This window comes from Talpa occidentalis, unplaced genomic scaffold, assembly GCF_014898055.3.
Source record: "Talpa occidentalis isolate TD23 unplaced genomic scaffold, MPIMG_talOcc4v2.1 talOcc4.12, whole genome shotgun sequence".
Lineage (NCBI taxonomy): Eukaryota > Metazoa > Chordata > Mammalia > Eulipotyphla > Talpidae > Talpa > Talpa occidentalis.
Window position 1 is genome coordinate 260,915 of NW_023601212.1, and position 20,447 is coordinate 281,361.

A 20,447-nucleotide genomic window follows, 5' to 3' on the forward strand; every position below is an offset into this window, starting at 1 on the left:
AGACACAATATGTCGTGTTTCCGCCCGTCTCTGACCTGGAAAGAGATTTATCTCCAGTTCCACGCGCCTCTTCCGAAGAGATGCAACGAGTTTTCCAAGAAGGGAAAGCAGCGCAGACAGGCTCGGCCTCCGAGCCACCGACCGCAGGGCTGGGGCTCCGCCTTGATGACCGGGCCCCGCAATCACAAGTGACGTCCGAGCACCCTGGACACTGGCCTGTCCTCGGCCTGGGCAGGCGCTCCGGCCGTGGTCCCACTCCAGGGCACTTTATTCCCAGCTGGACTCGTGCAGAGCCTCCCGGAGGGCCACGGCAGGCAGGGACCACTCGGCCCTCGTCATGCCCACGTCAGGACAAGGAGGCCGTCGCGGGCACCTCCCCTCTGCGAGCTCCGTGGTGTCCTCACACCGGGCACCTCACTGGGCACCTCACCGGCCCTGCCGCCCGCTGCTCCCGACAGCCTCCCCGCGCTGCTCCCACCGCAGAGGGCGGGGCCTGCTTGGGAAACTTGAACCGGCAGTTGTAGGGAGGTCAACAAGGAATTCATCTGCTTAATTCTTTAAAAAGTGAAAGCGTTTCCCTTGAGGTTATAGTGCGCGAACCTCTCCTCCATTTTTTCTAAGTTCAGTTTCTGCGCAGAAGCTGGTCGGGCTGTCCCGCGAGTCGCTCACCTCGTCCTGGTGGGGCCTCCCTGCGCGTCTGTCCCTGCCGGCGCCTGGCGTGGAGGCGCCCCCCAACTGCTGTCCTGCGTGCTCCCGGCGTCCGGGGAGAGTTGGCTAAAATACACGTTCCTCTTGGCTCAGAAAACTCCTGGCATTTAGAAATATGCACAAAATACACCCCTCGGTAAGTGGTGTTTCAGCTTACAATTTTCTCCCTTTTAAGGAAGGGGAGCGAAAAAGAGGAGGTATTTTTGAGGGCGACTTTGGTTACAGTAAGGAGAGACTATGCTTTGAAACCATTAGTTTTTCCATTTCAGCGCTTTTCTTTTTGTAGGAAAGAATTTAAAAATGGGTATTCTCAGGTGTCTAGCACCGGCCGCCGGGTGGGAGGCAGCCCCAGCCCCGCCGGTCCACTGCAGAGCGGGAGCGGCACAGCTGCATCGCCCGGGGTCGCGAGGCACTTGGCGTGTCCAGCCGTGTGTCCAGCCGTGTGTCCAGCAGGCGCGGGAGCCGTCTCCCCGCGTGAGGTGGACTCTCGGGTGGCCAGGCCAAGAGAGTCCGCAGGTGCTGAGCTGGGGGCGGCCTGGCCTCTGGTCACCCTGAGCAGCTCCCACCCTCTCGTCACAGGACCTGGGCGGCGTGAAGACTGTGCTGTTCACTTACCGTCCCCGTCCTGAGTAAGCCACACCCCGGGGAAGATGAGTCTGGGTCGTATCATTTGACCCCACAGAACTTCCTGCTCTTCATTTTCATTTGCTCGAAGAGTCTGCGGCCGAAGTCACAGGTGGAAACGATGCAGAGGTTGCCACGCCGGAGCGGGAGGGGACTCTCGCCTCTGCTCTTCCCGTCTGTTCCAGGCCCTCCTACCAGCCCCTACCTGAAGGGTCCTCTCGGCCTTGAACTTGCTCTTCCTCCTCCTCTGCAGGGCCCTGCCTTGCCTGCGGGCCCATCCACCTGCTGAGACTCAACCCTCCTGGGTACGTCGCCCCAGGCAGGAGCTGTAGGGCGCTCGCCTTCCCTGCCCCCTTGGCCGCAGGCTGCCCAGGCTCCAGCGGCAGCACCACCCACCTGGCTCGTCGGATTGAGGGCCAAGGGTCAGCCTGGCTTCCTGTCCCCCTCACCTTCTGCGTCCAGCCCGGTAGCCCCGCGTCTGAGCGTATCCAGCGTGCGCCCGTGCCGGCCACTTCCCATCGTCTGTCGGGCCAGTCCCCGCATCAGGCTCTGCCTGCTTGGGTCAGGGGCCTCCGTCCAGAGTCCCTCCCGGGGCCCCTGGCGTGGTTGGACGCCGTGTTGTGCCCTTCTGAGCGGCGGGGTGATGTCTGCGCAGCACAGCTGCAGGGCACGGGGCCCGGCCGGGAGACGCCGCTGTGCTCAGGTCCACCTCCGAGCTCGGGGCCGAGCTTGACCCCACGAGAGCGGAGGCGAGGAGGGCAGCCTGGGAAGGGGGCCGCGGGGCTGGCCTCTGTACGGGCAGACTCAGCCAGTGGTTTTCCCGCCGTGTTGGGGGCGTCCTGGCTCCGGGCGGCCTGGGATTCGGGTTCAGGCCGGCTGTTCCTGCCCACGCTGTGCCGGAAGACCGTGTCCTGCTCCGAGCCCAACGCCGCACCGCTGCTTCCGAGGGCTCCCCGCTCGCCCAGCCAGGTCCGGGGCTGGAAGCCGAGGCTCCGGGTTCCAGCCGCTCCAGCTTTGCCGGACGGCGCGGGCCCGGCCCCTCAGCCTCACGGCCTGGCGGCGTCTGGGTCAGGCCCTGCAGGCGCAGGGCGAGATTTAGCCCAGGGCCTCTTGCTCCCGAGAAAACAGCCTCATGAGCAGAGTCAGCCGAGTTTTGTGTGGTTTCGGGTCCAAGAGCAAATCGAGCTTGTGTCCAGGGATGGTTTGGGGCGGAGGCCGGCTCGCGAGAGCACTTGGTCAGCCAATGCGAGTGGACAGTGTGGAGCAGAGCGCGGCGTGGGCCTGAGGAAGGAAAGTGAGGCCTCCTCGTGGGCTGCAGGGGTGGAGAGGGGGCCGCGGGCAGCTGCGTGGAAGAAGGGCCATTGAAGAGGCGCGTGCCACTGGGCAAGTGCTGAACGTGCCCGCGAGCCTGCGGTGTGGGAAGCGCCCGCAGGCCCTTCGCTGCTTGCAGCCCTGCCCTTGGAGAGCCTTTGGTAGCCGCGATGGCCGAGGAGGCTGCTGGGCTCCTGCGAAGGCAGCTCAGCCATGAGCTGCACGCCCCGCGCCCCGTCCGGCCCTTCTGAGGGACACGGCCCCATCCCCCCTCCACAGGCGGGTTTCCCATGACTCAGATCTCCACGCCGAGCGCCTGGGCTGGGTGCCCCTTACCAGCGCTTACCTCCTGTCCTGCGTGCTGAACCTCTGTTTCCTTAGCTACTTCCAGTCACATTCTAAGCAGCAGTATCTGTGGAATTGTGGGTCTGATGTTCCCATTCTCTGTCTCCCCAAATTATACGCCACCCGCACCCACCCTGTGTTGTATAAAGTGATGCCAGCCCTGTTCCAGAGAACTCCTATCTCCTGCCCTTAAAGTCGTTTCCTTCGAGAGGAAATAAAATCGCTTCTTCAGCATCTTTGTCATGGTGCTGTGAAGCCCTTCCCCTCATCTCTGCCCCTCCTGCCGTCCCCGCTTCCAAATTCCGTAACAGCTCGGCCTGCTGGGATTGTGCAGGACAGACTACGAAGACCTTGGGCGTTTTAGGGCTTGAAGTGCAATGAAAGGAAATCACCAGCGACTGCGCCGCCGGTTAATGGGAGGTGGCGATAGTGATCTGTGATGTGTCCGGAGGTCCTGGCTGTGATGAGTGTATAATATCATCGCTTTATCAAAATAATTTAAAGGCAGCAAATGAAGCTGTTGCACAGGCTCCGTGAGATGTAATGAAAGCCAGAGGCCTTGGAAGAGAGTGAGGAAGGAGACAGAAAGGCCTGTGGGGCGAAATCAGGGGAAACGCTAAGGCTCTGTAGCCAGAATAGATTTCTGAGGATTAAACTAATGCCTTTGAGGCGCTCCGAGCCTCTTGGACCCTGTTACTTCACAGAGAGCAAAATAGGATGTCCTCATCCCCTCGTCTTCTCTAGTCATCATCACTCCTCGAGGCTGACGTACGTTAGCATGCAAAGCGGGTGGGTTTGTAGAGTGACTGTTTATTAGAACATTTCTAGTGCAGTAAGCCGACGTTTCCAGGGTCTGCTCTCTGCAGGTTGCACGTTACGTGCGTAGCTGGGCACGGTGGATGTTTGAACCCGTAGTGAAACGTCTGCCGTCCTCAGAAACTCGGAGAATGATGACGGTGTTGCTCGGCTTCCTAATTAGAAAATCATGACTCGGCACGTCTGACCTTTGTGATTACGGGCACTCGCGTCGACCCGCCGGGCGCCGGCCCTTAGCGTCGTAGATTTCCTTTGGGGTTCTTTCGTCACCGTCTGCTTCCCATGGACAATCTAGAACGTGGTTACAGGAAATGGCTCCCCCCCCCATTAAAGGCGACCACGCTGTCTTTGTTGGGGAGATAAGCATCAGCTGGAAAAGCGAGCACCTGCGTGTCTCCAGCCACTCCTGAGCCCACGTCCCTGGGCGCCAGCAGACCCCACAGGTGAGGCGCTTCAGGCGCCAGTCCCCTGTGCTTCTGATAGCCGGCCCTGAAGCGGGGTTGCCGGCACCTCCTCAGCTCAGCTGACTGACTAGGGCAGCGCCTGGAGCTGGGGACCCTCGCTCAGCTAGTGTCCGAGGCCCAGCGTCTGAAAGGGCAGAACGACGCCCCTCCTGCTTGCTGCGCGCTCGCCTGGCAGCTCTGTGGCCCTCCCGGGGGCCAATGAACCCCGCTCCGTAACTCCCGCAGGAGCCCCCGAGCCCCGTTCAGCAGAGTCACTAACCTTCAATTCCAAATCACTGATAGAATTTCCTGAGAAATTAAGTTGTATTGCAATCAGCTGCAATCAACTAGAGCAAATGTTAGATCTAATTTAGACGCAGATTTTTGAGCACTTTGGAAGCGTGAATCTACTTGGCCACTTGAAGTTTGCCTTTGACCTTAACATCTTCGGATTCTGCGGAACTGTGTGTAAAAAACATCTTGGCCAAGAGTGCACGTGTGTTTGAGCCTTTAAATATACTTTATAATTAGTGAGAAGCTTTATTTCATTACGGCTCTTCACCAGTTTAGAGACAAAACTATAGCGTATTGACCTTAATTATCTTTTTAGTCCCATTTTGCCCATTTTTTGAACCTGCAGGAACTAGAATGCTTGTGTAGGCTGCCCAGAATTCTGTGGCACCCACGCGTGCATGGTGGCTGGAGGGGCTCCATGAGGCCGCACCAGGCCCTGGGCCAAGCTCCAGGGGCGTCGACAAGGGCTGGTCTGGAGACGCGTCCACGCGCCGCCTGTCCGGCAGTGGTGACCCCCGCGCCGCGAGTTTCCGTGCATGGCAGTGGAGAGCGGGGGTGCAGCAGGAACGCGGACGCCTGCTGGGCCCTGGGCCTCCGCCTGCTACTCCCCGCCCCAGGAGCTGTGGGCCTGAGCCACCAGGACCCCCACGCCCGCGCTCCGGAGGCTGCCACCGGGAACCCCACGCCTGCCGGGACCGCCAGCCCCTAGCGCCTGGCCCACCGCGCTCTCCAGGGTGCTGGGTGGGGGCGCCCCAAGTGCTCTCATTGATGGCCATGACCGAGGCAGATGCGCACTGTGCCCCTCGCCACAACCTCTCATTTTCAGCACTGCCAGCTTCACAGCCCCTGCCCGCCTAAACTGCGAGGAAGCGGGGCTGGAATCCGCTGCTCCCGGGCGGGGGCCGGACGTGGCCGCAACCTCCCCGGCGTGTGTGGCGGCTCCGGCCATACCCAGGCCTGCGCTGTTGCTGGTCCCGTGCTGGAATCTGAGGGGACCATTAGTCCTGAATGAAAACGCTCCCTTTGACGCGGATTGTTTAACACCGCAAGGCGAGGGACCTGGTTCTCCTCCCGCCAGCCCGAGGCGGGGCTGGCATTGCAGGCTGTCATAGGAGTCAACAGTTGTAATGTGGTCAAATGATACAGCGGAGCGTGGATCTGAAAATCCATTTCAACCAGAATTTTGACACAGCCAGGACCACACGTCCCATTTTTTTCAGTTGGGGGAGGGGGGCCTACTGGTCCCTGTTGAAAATGCCCACCTCCCGCCGCCTGCCCAGGAGCCCGCGCTGGGCCTGCTCGGCCCACAGAGCTGCGCCGCCGGGAGACGCCTTTTGGGGCCTGGCCAGGCCAGGGGCCCCGTCATCTGCTGGGCAGCGCTGCGAGAGGCACTTCCAGGGCCGGCGACTGCCCCACACCAGAGCCACCCATGGCCTGACAGGCCGGCTCCCCTGAGACAGATGACCTGCGCCCGCTCAGTGACCCACCTGTGCCCACTGCCCCGAGCCCGCGGGCACCACCTGCGAGGGGACCCGTCGCGCTCCAGGGTTTTGCCGAACTGTTGTGTAAACCAGCGAGCCGTTCCTGTGTGAAGGAGCTGCTTCTAGGAAATAAAGCGGGGAAAAGGCCGGTTCTCAAAAACTGAGTCTCACAGGCCAGATGGCCCTGGAGAGGACAAGGGGGGACGCCTGGAGGGCAGTCCTGGACATTGCCGGTCACGCTGCACATGGAGCCGCCTCCCAGCCCTGTCGGGAGTGCTGTCCAGTGACGAGGGGACGAGAGGCCTCGTGGCCAGTAGACGTCCTTGGCGTGGGTCATAACCGGCCTTGATTTCCTTGAGGGCCTGTGATGTCTCCAAGTTTCTGTGAGCGTGGCGGCGAGCAGGGTGAGCCTGCCCCGAACCTGGGCCCCAAGGGCCTGGCCGCCTCTCCTGGGCTCCGCAGGCCTGAGCTGGACCACAGTGTTCTGAGGTCCAGCTGGAGCCGGCGCAGCAGTGCCGTGGGGCCCAGTCACAGGCTGTGGTCAGCCAGGCAGAGGGGAAGCCGGGCCGCCGCCCCCCCACCCCCGGCCTCCGTGAGACGGGATCCCGGGGAGGTGTGTCGCTGGGCCCCTCGTTTCCCCGACAGATGCTTGCGTCTCCTCCACTGGGGTCCTCGCGCCCAGCCCCCCGCGGCTCTGTCTGAGGAGCAGAGCTGGTCCCTCGGCTGGGCAGCCCGTCCCCGGCTCTCACCTGAGCGGAGGCTGAGTCGTTACCGGGACTGAGGGTTTCTGGGCTGGCGTTAGGGTTTCGTCTGCATCCTCGGACGGAGCCTTTAGGTGCCTCGGCCGTGCCATGTCTGGCCTGGGTCTCAGCCCGAGCAGGGCCTGCAGGTGTTGCCTCACGTGGCGGCGGCCTGGAGGATCAGCGTGTCCTGACCGGTACCTGGGGCTTCCTGACCTCCGGCTCTGCTTTCAGCTGCTGCTCTGGTCATCACCATCAGATGCCGCAGCTCCCACGTGACAGCAGAGGTGGAGGCCGGGCCGGCTACAGGCCTTCTCCAGGGCCCGCCTGGCCTGGCATGCAGACCTCGTTGAGTAAGTGTCTGCGCAGTGAGCAGGGGCAGCCAGACGTCCGCTCCTGAGCACATGGCACTGGGCGTCCCCAAGTGCGGCGGACAGAGCAGGGAGTAGCTGCCTGGCCTCTTCTTGGCCTCCTGGACATGCATGGGGCAGGGCTCAGCGTGGGCCTGGGCAGCGCCACGGGCTGAGAGACGTGACTGCAGTGGTGTGTGTGCGAGGCCTCTTGGAGGGAGTGAGGTGTGGGCCGGGACCCAAACCCAGGTGGGCTCTGGGGAGCAGCAGAGAGAGTGGGAAGCCGTGGGGTGCCAGGTCAGGTGCAAAGGGAGGGGCGGCGGGACTTTGAGGTGTGGGGGAGAGTCCCTGGAGGGCGGGAAGTGGCCCTGCCAGTGGGAGGTCGCGAATGTGGGGCAGCTGCTGCGTGGGGGCCGCAGCTCCAGCGAGACCCCCCCTGATGGGACTGGAGGAAGGGCTGGGAGCAGAGGGTCGGTCCCTCCCCTGAGAGGCGGGTGTGGGGCTCCCGATCCCCGCGCGGCCCAGCCGGCGCCGCCCTTGCCCTCCACGCTTGCTCTGCAAACACTGATGAGCTCAGGCCTCCAATCGGGCCTCGGTCGCGCAGAGCGAGCTGGGTACTGGAGGAAGGCGCGTCCCCCCGCAGAAGCACTTTAAACAGTGGGTTCTTCTTGCGGGGAGACGAAAATAGGTCTCCCGTTGTTCAAACGGGTGTTTTAGTGCTTTGCAGGTGCGTCTTAGAGAATGGAGGTATTTATTTTTAATGAGAAGAACCGAAGAGTAAAAACAATTGCAGCCTTGGAGGGCTGCAGATCAAAGCTTTTTTCATTATGAAGCAAATGAAGGCCTCCATCCTGGGAACTAGTAAATTCATTAATTTTTAATAGAGGAATAGGCCGTAAATGGTAATTTAATTCTTTTGGGAGAAGATCATTTAAGTGGTGTTTAAAATCCACAGTGAGGTGCTTAGAGGACGAGCCTGTGTGGGGTGGAGGGGCTTAGGGCGGGTTCCGGCCCCGCGCCCCTGCCCGACCGCGTCCCAGCCTGCGTGGACCACGACTCCGGCGGTGCTGTCTGGTGGGAAACGTCCCCGCCAGGAGGCAGCGTTGCTCAGACTCCCGCAGCCCCTGGTCCCGGAACCTCCCTCCCAGCCTCCCCGAGCCCCTGGCTCTCGGCGCCCCGGCCTTCTGTCTCAGCCAGCGGCCACGGCACTCGGGGAGGAAGCGAGCTTGTGGGGGCGGCCGAGCCGTGCTGGAGCGAGGGCTGCCCACCCCCGGCCCTTCCTCCTGTGCTCGGCCTGGAGGGGCCAGCCCGCTGGGAAGCACAGGGCGGCTCTTCCCGAAGTGGCCGTGCGGGGCAGCGGCCGTGGCACTGGGGCTGGGGACCGTCGAGCCTCCGGGACGCGGAGCCCTGGGCAGACAGAGGCTGCAGCTGAGCTGTCTGTGACCACGTGACGCAGAGGTCACCGCTGCGCCGAGAGAGCCCTTGGGAGAGAGGATGGGTCGCGTGGATGTGGCATCGAGGTGGAGAAGGCCCAGAGGCCGTCTGGTTCTGGACCAGGGTCGCGCTGAGGAGACGGCGGCTCACGGAGACCGGGCCCTGGGCTCCCCCAGCGCCGGGGCCTTGCGTCCCTGACCCTTAGCTCTGCTGTCTGTCCTGCCCTTGCTTGTGGTCTCGAGAGCGGCAGGCGCTCGGCTCTGCAGACATCCGCCGTGTGGAACTTTGCTTTATGTGAATGCACAAGCAAGGTGGGTTGGCCGTGATTCTAGTCCAATTCTGTCCAGCAGACGCCGGACACAAGCCTGGCCTTGGCCCCCGGCGATGAGCTCTACCTGGAGGACAAGCCTGTGGCTGGCGTGCAAGGAGGTGGGGTGGGAGGCGCCAGGGCAGGCCTCCGGGCTCGGGCTCTGGGCCTCTGTGGTGCTGGCGGGGGCCATGACTCCTGAGACAGCCCCCGCCGCTTGTCCGGGTCAGAGCCCTGAGCTCGTGGGCACACGGCACAGGAGGGGCCTGTCTGGCTGCTCGCTGCACCCGCCCCGCAGTGTTGCCCAGCACGCGCGGCTTGTCCAGTGTGTAGTTTGTCTCTGGCCCACCAACCTCCTCGCGTTTAAAGTGAGTTTTCAGTTTCCACCCTGGCGTCTTCTCTCTGCAGCTGGTCTGGGCCCCTGGCTCCCCGGACGAGAGGGCAGCGGATGGCTGTGCTGCCCTGCGCTTGGCTCCGGGCCAGTCTGGCAGGAGGCCCAGCCTCTCCTCGGAGACGGGGCTGGGGCCGGCCCTGTCTCTGGCCCCCTGGAGGTCCTCAGCTGTCCGCCTCGCCCAGTCTGGCCCCAAGTGGCGTGAGGACAGGGAGGCTGCCTCTTCCCTCCCCCGGGCCGAAGGTCTCCCGGAAAGGGGGGTGGGGGAGGAGAAAGGTGCTCCCAGGACAGGAGACACTGGCCCCGAGCCCTGCCTGGGTCCTCCCAGGGTCCGCCTGGAGCCCTCCCCTCTGCCGCGCCCCGTCTCTGGGTGCGCCCAGCTCTGCGGTGGCACCTCCCCGCCGTGGGGGAACAGGCCGCTTGCCAGGCTGAGCGAGCTGGCGTGCGGAGATGCAGTGTCACCGCAGCAAAAATTTTGAAACAATGGGAAGTTTCTCAAAGAAGGTTCAAAATGCCCTTCGCTGCCCTCCAAGCCCAGGGTCTGCGGTGGGGAGAGGAGCTGGGGGCATGGCGGCCAGCCCCCCCCCCCCCCCCGTGGCTGAGGAGCTCCGCCTCTGCCTGTCTGCCCTCAGGCTTCACAGCGTCTGTGTGTCTGCGAAGTTTAATCGGGGGAAATAAGAAAAAAGTGCCAAACGCGTTAGTAGAAATCACCCCTTGGTGGAGAAGCGTCTGGCTGCTGGTAGCTCAGAAGCTGCAGCATCACGGTCTCCGCGTCCGCAGACATTTCTCTCCCGCTGGCAGACGCGCCCAGACGTCCTCGTGGCCTCGTTTGAATGAGAGTCTCAAGTTGGAATTTATTATTATAATCACTGTTTTTATTAATCATTTAACAGCTACAGAGCTGATTAATCTTCTGGCGGTGTCATGTTGATGAGGTTCCAGGGAGGGGAGAAGTCACTCCGTGTTCGGGGGCTCAGTTTGACTTCAGTCGCCAGAATGGGTTTCCTCGCGGCCACACGTGTCCCGCCCCGGCCGCCTCCGCGTGGCTGGGCTCGCGCCCTGCAAGGCCGTCGCCGCTTCACAGAGCAGTCCCTGCGGGGGAGCCGCAGGCTGAGGACATACGCAGGGGCAGACGCCCTGCCCGGGGCGCTGGCCTGGAGGGCAGCGGGGCCAGGGCTGCCCGCGAGTGGGCACGTGTGGAAACCTGCCTTACGCGACGTCCAGCCCGGCCCGGAGCGTGGGCTCCGGACTCGTGTCCACGCCCCCCACCTGCCGCCGCTTGTTGGTTCTCTTCCCTGTGCTCGTGCCAGCGCCTGCAAGTGGCTCAGACCAGACGCCCAGTCTGAGTCTAGCTCTCAGGGTCCTCAGAATCAAGTGGCCACTAATGGCCTCCTTCTCTGGGAACTTACAAATGGGGCCTATTCTCATGGAAATTCGCTCCTTCCAGGACCCCTTTCTGCGGGCCTCAGCGGCCAGCTCTTCCACGACTTTCCAGACCTTCCTTTCCCGCCGCCTGAAGCCAGACAGGAGTCTCCACAGAGGGCAGGGGCACCTCTGGGACGCTCCCGGCCACCCGCGGTAACGCTCGGGTGGGGTCGGGATTTTACTGCCTTCGCGGCCTCCCCAGCGGGTGGGGTCTGTTTCTTGAGTGAGCGGGGAGCAGGCGTGGGATGGCCTGAGCGCGTGGGGCAGCAGCGCTGTTCCAGGGCCCGGGCTGGAAGCCCCCGCGGAAAGGCCCCTCCAGGGACAGACTGAATCTGGCGCGTTTCGTTGTGGCTCCATCTCCAGGCTGGAACGCGCAGGTGAGGCAGACGCAGAGGGAACGCCTGGTGTGAGGACTTGCTGTGAGGGTCGTGGCAAGGACCGAGGTGGTTATGGGGGAGGCCCCAGAACGTGTCCGAGCAAATCACCCGCCGAAATGACCCAGAGGCCTGTGGGTCAGAAGCCTGGGAGCCTGAGGACGGGGCCTGCTGTCCTCGCTGGGCTCCTCAGACCCCGGGCCCGCGGGTCGGTCACCCGGCCTTCCGGAGACCTTGCTGCGGGCGGCTATGGGGCAGCAGCCCAGCTTCAGGCCGTCTTAGTTCATGGAGACGCTGGAAGACGGCCATCTCGCATTGACGACGCCCGGGCCGGCCGAGCGTGGTGTTGGCCGGGTCTGCTGGACTCGAAGCCCACGGGGCCCAAACTTCCCGGCCTGGAAGGGAGAACACAGGCTGGATGGGCCTGAAGCCAGGAGCCCCGTGGGCTGGGGCAGGACCCGCCAGTCGTTCTGTGTCCACTTGCTTATTTCAGTCAGCGGGTCTTGTGCGTCGTGTCCCACAGCCCCAGCTCGTGGAGCTGGGAAGCCTGCCGGGAAGACCGCTGCCCCGGAGCAGCCTGCGCCTCGGTCCCGCGCCCATCGTCCCCACTCCTTGCACACGTGGTCACCCCCAGCCCCTCTCTGGCCCTGCCCTCCAGGTCCAGGCCTGGCTTCCGAGGGTGCCCTCCCTGCCCCTCAGCACACGGACACACACGCCCTCTCCCCTCAGGAGGCAGAGGCAGGCCAGACTCTCCCAGGAACTTGCAGGCAGGACCGTTCACACCAAAGCGGCTTGGCACCGTGGGGAGGGCGCTTGTCCGCCGAGCCCCTTCTCTGCCCACCCTGCTTCTTCCCCACGCCCTCTCCCCACAAAGTTTCCGCTCTGGGCTGCCTTGTTACCGTGGCAGCCGGCGTCTCAGACGGGGTAGGGTGGGGCCGGCTGCTGGCCAGCGCTGGGCCGGGGGCTTGCTGCAGGAGCCAGAGCAGGCCTGCGGGACTGTGGGCTGCCGCGGGGATCCCGTGCGGCTTCTCGCCGCGCTCTGACGAGACAGCGCGGGCTGCTGCCGGAACTGGCGCTCTGTCCCGCGGCTCGGCCCGCCGTGCCCTGGCTCTCAGGGAAGCGTGATCGCGGGGGCTGTCCTGTCAGCTCCCCCTAGTTTTTTGTGATTATGTGACGGAAAAATCTTGGCAACTTTCGGCGATAGCTGGAGAGCCTGCTGATGTCTTTCCAAGGAAAACAACTGACGTTTGACTCCATGGCGCCCCTTTCTTTTCATTTAAAGCTTTTCGTTTGCCAAGTGAAAGATGTCCTTCGTGCGGACTCAGCGTTTTCAGGGGTTTCTGCCGAGTTTAGCCCGAGTGGAAACGATTTTAAGTCGGCAGGTGCGGCTCTGCCAGCGAGAAATGGCGGGACGTGGGGCGGGGAAGGCTGGTAGAGCCGCGCGGGCGCCGGCAGCGGGGCGGGAAGAGGACACGCTCGCGTCTGCTCAGAGCTCGGCCGTGGAGCCAGATGCGGGCACAAGGACCTGGGCAGCAAGAAGGCTTCGGAAAGCCTCTAGACCCGGGTCCCGCTGCCGACGCCCGCCCCAGCCCGGAGACGGGAGATCTCGGCCTCGGGTCAGAAACGTAATATCGGACACGACTGGAGGGGGTGCGTGCTACGACACCCAACTTCCGTCAACTTATTTATTTGCTTATAAAATTTGTCCAAAGAGCAGGTGGGAAACGTTTTTCCCCGAAGGGACACGTCGACGTGTCCACTTGCACGGCCCGGCCGCCGTCTGGGCTTGGAGAGGGGCAGGCGGTGCCGTGGGTACTGCGCTCAGCGGCCTGCACGCAGCTCGGCTCCTCGGCCTGGCTGTGCCTTCCACCGGGGCTGCCGGACTCGGGTAGGGAGCAGCCGGGACCTGGAGGCTGTTCCCCAGCAGCGCCCGCACTGGCCTGTGCCCAGGCCCTGGTGATGTCCTGGCCTCTCTGCTGTGCCGGCGGCGGATCTGCCTCCTTCCCCAGTCAGAGGCGAGGCCAGAGCCACGCCCACTCACCAACGCCCCGAGAGCTCCCCTCCCAGCCTCGACCCCACACAGGGCTCGTGCAGAGAAAGATGAGCAAGAGCCGTGAAACAGACAGACCCAGGCGCGTCTTCCTGGTGGGTGGTTCTCTTCCAAGCTTTCAACCGCACTGCCCTTTGCCTCAAACCTACTCGCTCTTCAGCGACGCCAGCTGGCCAGGCCTCTCGGGGCCCGGGGGCGGTGTGGGTGTCTGTGTGGAGGGGCGCGGGGCCAGCGGCGGCCGCTGGGCGGGAAGCTCTGACGTGCGTCCAGGTCTTTCAGCACACCTGGCGGGCAGGGCACAGCAGCGTCCCCTCCCCGCCTCTCACTGAACCTGCACAAGGGAAGCCTGACTCGGGTGCCCCCTGCTGAGCACCAAGAAAGCCTTTGGCTGCTGCTGAGCGCACGGGCTGCTTTTGCAGATCTTTTGACAGTAGATGTAAAAGGCGGTGACAGCCGGGGTAAAAGGCGAATGGGGCCCTCAGCCCACTCAGCACATCTGGAGCAGGGCAGTCGTGGCCTCCCGGCCATGACCGTGCCCGCCGCCCGCTCACCTGGCAGGAGGACCGAGTGGGAGCCGGGCCAGCCAGGCGTGCCTCTCCCTGGGAGCAGGAGGAGCTTGCTTTTTGGATAAAGACTGTTTGTTTCCAAATAGCTCCCCAGACACCAGGCAGCACCTGTGGTCGCTGAGCTCCATCTCCAGAGGGGCCGGGCCGGTGACCTGCAATTTAATGTCCTGTCAGGACTTGGGTCTTGCGTACCTTCTCTACTTTAGACTGAGTGTGGGAAAAGTTTAGTCCCTAAGATCTAGGGAACGACCCTAAACAGAGAAAAGTTCAAACAGGGTAGGTGACCCTGCAGTCGTCAGCTCTGAATCTGAGTTTCAGTCCTGGTTGCTATCCTGGTCAGTTCTTAGTGGCATGGACGCTTGTCCTGACCCTGCAAATGCGTTGTCGACACATTGGAGAACAAGCATAAGCAAATGTTGCCTTTGCTTAAGTGTGGTGTCGGCCTCCAGAGACCAGGTGCGTGCAAATAAATGCAGGTGCGCCCAGCGTCGGGGCCCCCGGCCGACCTGTGCTCTCGCCCCTACCTCCCACCCCTGATGCTACCTCCCCGCCCACCCAGACCAGCCTCTCCAGACTTCACCCTGACCCAGGACCGACCCCTGTTCCCACCGCCATCCCACAGCAACCTGCAGGCTTTTCCCTGTGTGCTGAAGTGCCATGATAGTACTTAGGTGTTTTTGCAACATGTTGTTGGAGTCTTTTTATTACTGAGGTTGCGGTCCCTACCACGCTCTGTATGTGTCAGATGCGCTAAACGAGCAAGTTAACCAACCACGCCACCCCCGCCAGCAAAGGGCCAGTCGCCGCCCTGCGGGTGTCCGCTGGACACTTTCCAGAGACGGTGTGCACGGCTGACCTGCCGGTGACGGGTTGGTGGGTAGCATTTCTGGGAGCAAACCAGGGGCGTGCGCATGCCCTGAGCTGCTTTCTGCGGGCAGCCCCGCGGCTGTGTTTCTGCCTCTGCTCTCCCCGTGGGGTCGCCTCAGCGGCAGCTTCTGTCCATCTTCCAACCCTCAGGCAGGTTGTAGGCCGTCTCGGGAGTGAAGCCCCCCGCAGGGTGACTGCATTCGACCCAGTCCCCAAGAACAAGGGCTGTTTTCTGGTCTTGACTGATGAGTAAGTTACGTTACTGCGTCATCGACTTCTTAATAGACCCCAAGGTTGGAATGAAACCTGGAGACGGCATCACACTTTGCCGGTCTAAAGCTTTGTCTGATGGATCCAAATTTGGAGTCTGCACATTTGCTAAAGCACCGCTAAAACCTTAGCTGTGTGGAGCGAGGAGGGCCCCAGGTCTGCTCGGTGGGCGGAGGCCGCAGTCCTCAGAAGCCCTGGACCGTGGCGCCACACGCCTTCTCTGTTCTCCGTGTCCACTGAGTGTGGCCGGGACTTGGCCTTGGCCTTCCTCACCATCCCCCTGGGGTGCGGATCCAGAGCAAAGTGCCTACTGCTTCCTTTCTGGGGAGGGCTCTTCCTGACCCGCGACAGCTGACCCCTTCTCGCTGGGTCCTCGTGGGGGGAGCCAGAGCTCTGGGGTCCCCTCCTCTCCCCGTGAGGACACCAGCCTTAGGACCCCACTTAACCTTCACCCTTCCTCACGGGCCCTGTCTTCAAATACAGTCACGTTGGGGATTAGGTCTTCAGCACAGGAATTTGGGGGAGCACATTCAGTCAGTCCATTAGAGCAGGCCTAAGAGTGACGCAGATCAAGCAGAGACAGTCGAGTCTGACGGTGGGGGCTGGGGTGGCCCCGGGCACGCCTGACAGGTGGGGCTCCAGCCCCAGGCCTCTCGGGCCGACAGACAGTGCCTGGCCGCAGAGGGGGCGGCTTGTGTGTAAGCGGCCCTCGCAGTTCAAGCCCCGTGGCCAGGGCCCGCGTGTGATGCCCCGGGCACCCCCTCAGCCGTGACTAGGTTCTGAGTTTGTTTCTGCCCCCGAGTGGTGTCGTGCCCAGGAGACGCCGTCAGGGCTTGCCCTGAGGGACGGGGGAGGCGGGAGGACTCCGGTTCCCACGGGGGATGGAGGAGCCTGCCCGTGGGGCCTGAGAGGTAGCCTGGGGGTCCCCAGCCCCTATGCCAGCTCCAGACCCGGCCTTCGCGTGTACTTTGAGGAGAGGCACCGCCGTCTGGAGGCAAGTCCAGATAGAAAAGAGAAGCAGGAACTGGGGGGGTGCAGGGGGCCGGCCTCGGCCCGCAGGGCAAGAGAGAAAGAAGCGTCACGTTGACCCACAAGCAGGTGGAGCAGGAGCGTAAAGACGGCGGCGCTGCCCAGACACGGCTCTCGCCGGCTCACAGCAGCCTCCGCCCCACCCACCCCCGTGGCCCACCCCAGCCCCTCTGCCCCCTGCCCTGCCTGGGCCCCCACTCTGGGCTCCCCACCCCGTCCCAGCCCCCGCCCCTGCCCCACCCTGGGCCTCGCCCCGGCTCCACCCCCCAACCCCCCCCCTCAGCAGAGAGTGAAATCACTCGCATCCGCGCGCTGTGGTTTTGCTCAAGGTGTGTCGCGAATGAAAGCCTGAGACCCTGGAAGCGTTAAAAGCCAGTAACGTCCGCGCGTTTGATGCAGGCGTTTTTGCTGCGGGGTCACACATCCGGTGGGCATTGCCCCCCAATGCGCCTTCCTACCCGCTGCACCCCGATAAAACCGATACGACACCATTTTAGATTTTAATTTGTTTTAAGTCATTTTTCTTGTAAGTTTAAAGTAAACAGCATAAATTACTTATTAAATGGGGAAAGGTTGCAGTATGTCTTCATACATAATTAATATTATTAAAATTGTATTAAATGAACTTTATGATAAAATCTTTAATAATGTATTGCTCTCCAGTGAAATGCTTTCCTTCAAGCCCCTCGTCGCACGCCGTGCAGAGAGGATCTCCTCGGGCGCCTCTGGCGATGGTGTGCGAAGGGGCGTCGCGGAGGCCGGCGGGCGGGGCCTGGGGCCTCCGGTGTGTGGAGCGGGCGCGGAGCACAGCAGCCGCGGGGGGAGGCCGCTCGGAAGCCCCGGGCCCTCCGCGGGGTCCTGTCAGCCGAGCGTCTGGTTAGCTGGAGGGAGCAAGGCTGCGCCGAGTCGCGTCTGGGGGCAGGTGGTAGAAGAAACGCGCATGAAACACACGCTTCTTAGCCGCCTGGATTTAAAGCAGCTCGTCTGTTTTCCCGTCACCGCGGCCTCTCAGTACCGTGGCCGATCCCGCCCCCAGACACTCACGCGAGCAAGCGGGGCTGGCGCCGACTCCCCTCGAGTCCCGCGTGAGCCACTGCCGCGCTTGGTCATGGCAAGTCGCGCCGCAAGACGCGATCTGTCGTCTCAGCTGCAAATCCAGCTGAGAAGTGGGCAGGAAGCGGTGTGTGGCCCCAACCTTCTGCGCCCACCCTCTCCTTGTGTTGCGGGGGGCTCATCGGCCCCCCGGCCGCCACCTGTGCCCATCAGCCCCACCTCGGTCCGGGGAGGTCTGTGGAGCACTGGGCAGCTGCTGCCTGAGGAATTAACCAGACGGCCTCTCTGGGGCCTTTGGACACGTGGGGAACGGTGGCCGCACCGCTCTCGGGGCCTGGAATTCGTGGTTCCCGAGCGAGGGAAGTCGGGAGAGAGGGAGGCAGCGCTCTGCCCTCCGCCAGACCTGCGGGCGCGGGGATGTGTGTGCACTGCTCCGTGAGCCGAGTTGTTTCACCCGAGGAGACGCGGGTGGCGTGTCTTACGTGGACGTTCTTTCAGTTTTGCCTGCGGTTTTGCTTGACCTCAGGTGGACTCTCTTGCTTGAAAATAAAATTTTGTTGTTTGCGCTGCATCACCATCACAAAGGCCTCTGGTGTGGCCCTGGCGCTTCTCAGGAGGGCTGTGTGTGCTGTGCGTGTGTGCGTGCTGTGCGTGTGCACCGTGTGTGCATGTGTGTGCTGTGTGACGCGTCTGCCGTGTGGGCTGTGCGTGCCGTGTGTGCACACATGTGCTGTGCGTGTGCGTGCGTGGGCCGCATGGAGCTGGCCCCAGCCTTAGCCCTCTCCAGAGTCCTCCCACGGACTCCTGACCCGGGCGGTGCCGGGGTCACGCTGTCAGGCTGAGCTTCTGCGTCTTTCCACAGCCATTCCCGCGCGGGCGGCCATAACGGGGTGGACTCTTGTCGCGTCCGCGTGCCCGGTAGCAGGTCGTGCTTAGTTGGCGGGGAGCATGGCTCCGGCCCGTGCGGCGCCTCTCGGCCCCCCTTCCCGCGGAGGGAGAGTCGGCTGGTCCTGAGTGCGGCCGCGCGGGGAAGTGCCCCAGGCACGGCCCCCACTTTGGAAAGCCCGTCACGCTTCCTCTGGCCCCACCGGAGCGTCGGCGTGAGCTGCACGCTGGGAGCTGGGTTGGTGGGACGACTGGCCTGGGCGTTTCCTGGTGGCCAAGGGCCATGCACGTCTACCCAGGACAGGACCCCGGGCTCCCCTTGTCCAGCTGGCTGGCATGGCCCCATGGAGGCCCCTCGTGGATGCGCGGTGAGGGCCGCAGAGCCTGGCTGGACGCGCTCCCAGGCCACCATGACGCAGGGGGCCGGGGGCCCTCGCTGGAGCCGTGGCTCCTCCGGTCACGTCTGCACCCGCCGGGTGGACATGCTGGCCCCACAGGCCGTCGGGAAGCGCCCCTGTCCCACCTGGGGGCGGGAGGAGCTGCCCTTGGCTGCGCTTTCTGAGACCTCATCTGTGCTCTTTATTTGCCCGAAAGTCCCATTTGTGAGCCTCGGGCCCGGGTGCTCGGTGGCATCTGGGTCCGCCGGCAGCGTCTGCAGGCTCGGCCAGCGTCGGCGGCCGGTGCGCAGGGGCCTGGGGAGAGGCCTCTGTTTATCTCCAGCCTAGCGCAGGGCCCGACATTCTTCCTGCTGCGCTGGCGTTGCCGGGCTCCTGCCTCCCTTTGTCTGTCCGGCAGTCCCAGAGGGCGGCCGCGGAGCCCAGCTCCTTTGTCACACCCTGGGCCGTGTGCAGCCTGCGGGAGCAGGTCGCCGCGGGGGCTGTGGCTGGCTGGGGGGAGGGGCGGGTAGGAGAAGAGCGAGCAGAGCTGGCCTGGGGGGGGTGCGTCCCCTTGGCAGGGCAGGACCTCGCCATCCCCAGGCGCAGAAATGGGCCCCGCCCCACAGTCAGACATTAAAGTGACTTTGTGCTGTCACCGAAAAAGCAAAAAGTACAGACTTGTTCCCATGCGTTCACGTGAAAGCTGCACCTGCGCGGCGGAGGAGCCTCGCAGGCCGCCCGGGGTGTGGGGAGGAGCACGGAGGGGGCGGCTCTCTTCCCGCGGCCCCCGGAGCCCACTGGTGCCCGGCGCCTCCCACGTGGACGGCGGGACGACACACTGTGCCTCTGGAACGTCCAGGCCTGCGGGTCCTCTGGCCGCTGTCCTTGCACGTGCGAGAGCCACAAAGCGTCACGCGCAGCGAAGGCCTGAACAACAGGACAGTGTCCTTCTGGACTGAGGCTGCGGGTGTGGCCTGAGCCCGGGAGCTGCCCGCCGCCCACCTTCGGAAGCCGGTGTCGGGGCTGCCCGCGGGAGGCCGCCCAAGGCCTGCCCTTGAGCCCGCCTGGCTGCCTCGCTGGAGCACAGAGGCGGCTCCTTGCCCCTGGGCGGCTGTTGGGACACGGTGTGCAGTTGGCAGCGGCAGCGGGGGGAGAAGGGGGACTGGGGTGCCCGGGTTTGCCAGGAAGGAAGGGTAATGTGCATAGACAGCGCTTCGCCGCCGCGGGGCTGCTCGGGTAGAGTCATCTGAATGTTGCCGTTACGCATCCAGAATGTGTAGACGTGTTAGTGAGAACATTAGCACTGGGGAAGGAAAGGCGCTGCTGTCTGATAAACACAGCAAATATTGAATAATGTCAAATATTTTAATGAGTTTCCATTGACTTTAGTTTGCAAATTATGGTAATGGAGTCAGGAGGAAGGTCTCGTTAGTGCAGCTGATGGGAGCGCCGCGTGCGGGTGCCGTGCGTGGGCCGTGTGTGTGTGTGTGCTGCATGCATGTACTGTGTGTGTGCTGCATGCATGTGCCGTGTGTGTGTGTGTGTGTGAAGCGCCTGAGCAGACACCCCCAACCCTGTAGCAGGCGCGGGGCTGTGCAGATAACCGAGGCAGAGCGACGCCGGAGGCAGAGCACGCGGCACCTCACCACGTCCGCTGCGGTGGGCGAGCTGCTGGCGCTGTCAGTCCGGCCCGGGGGGCGGCGGCCTCTCCTGAGTGTCCCCGCAGGAGTGGACACGCGCCCGCTCGCCCTGTTCCCGCGGAGGCCTCCTCTTTGCTCCCAGTGACTCGTCCGCTCTGGGCAGGCTGGCTGGCCCATTCGCTGGACAAAGCAAAGGCCGTGGCGGCCTGAGCCGGCGCGGGGGAGGGCGGTGCCGGCGCCAGCCGCGGGCACCTGGGCTGGGCTTGGGGCAGCCGCCGCTGCTGGATGTGGCCGGAAGTCAGCTGTGTGCCTCGATCGCGGCTGATGCTGCAGGGGCGAGACGCCAGCTTCCTGGACTTTGGCTTGGCGAAATCCACAGTACAATGAAGCTGAAGTGGATGAGGAACTGAATTTAACAAATGTGCTGTTTCCTGGAGGTAACGTCGTTTGTAAACACTGTATGATGTAGGGGTCCGGGTCTCCCCTCTTTGGGTGGGAGTGTCCACACCCAGCACGAGCAGTCGCCGCTGGCCACTCAGTGCATGGCCCGGCCCCCCGGCCCTGGCCCTCGGCCAGGCATCCAGCGTGAGCTTGTTCCCTGCTGGCCACTCACCACTGAGCTCCCGCTCGGCCTTTCCCCTCCTGCGGTCCCCTGAGCGCCCCGCCC

The 20,447-nt window shown here is 63.5% G+C and overlaps 1 protein-coding gene across 1 annotated transcript in view; it reads left to right on the forward strand.

Annotated features, from left to right (window-relative positions):
• The window catches only part of FAT3 (FAT atypical cadherin 3), a 123,255-nt gene that overhangs the window by 20,443 nt on the left and 82,365 nt on the right, over positions 1–20,447 (forward strand).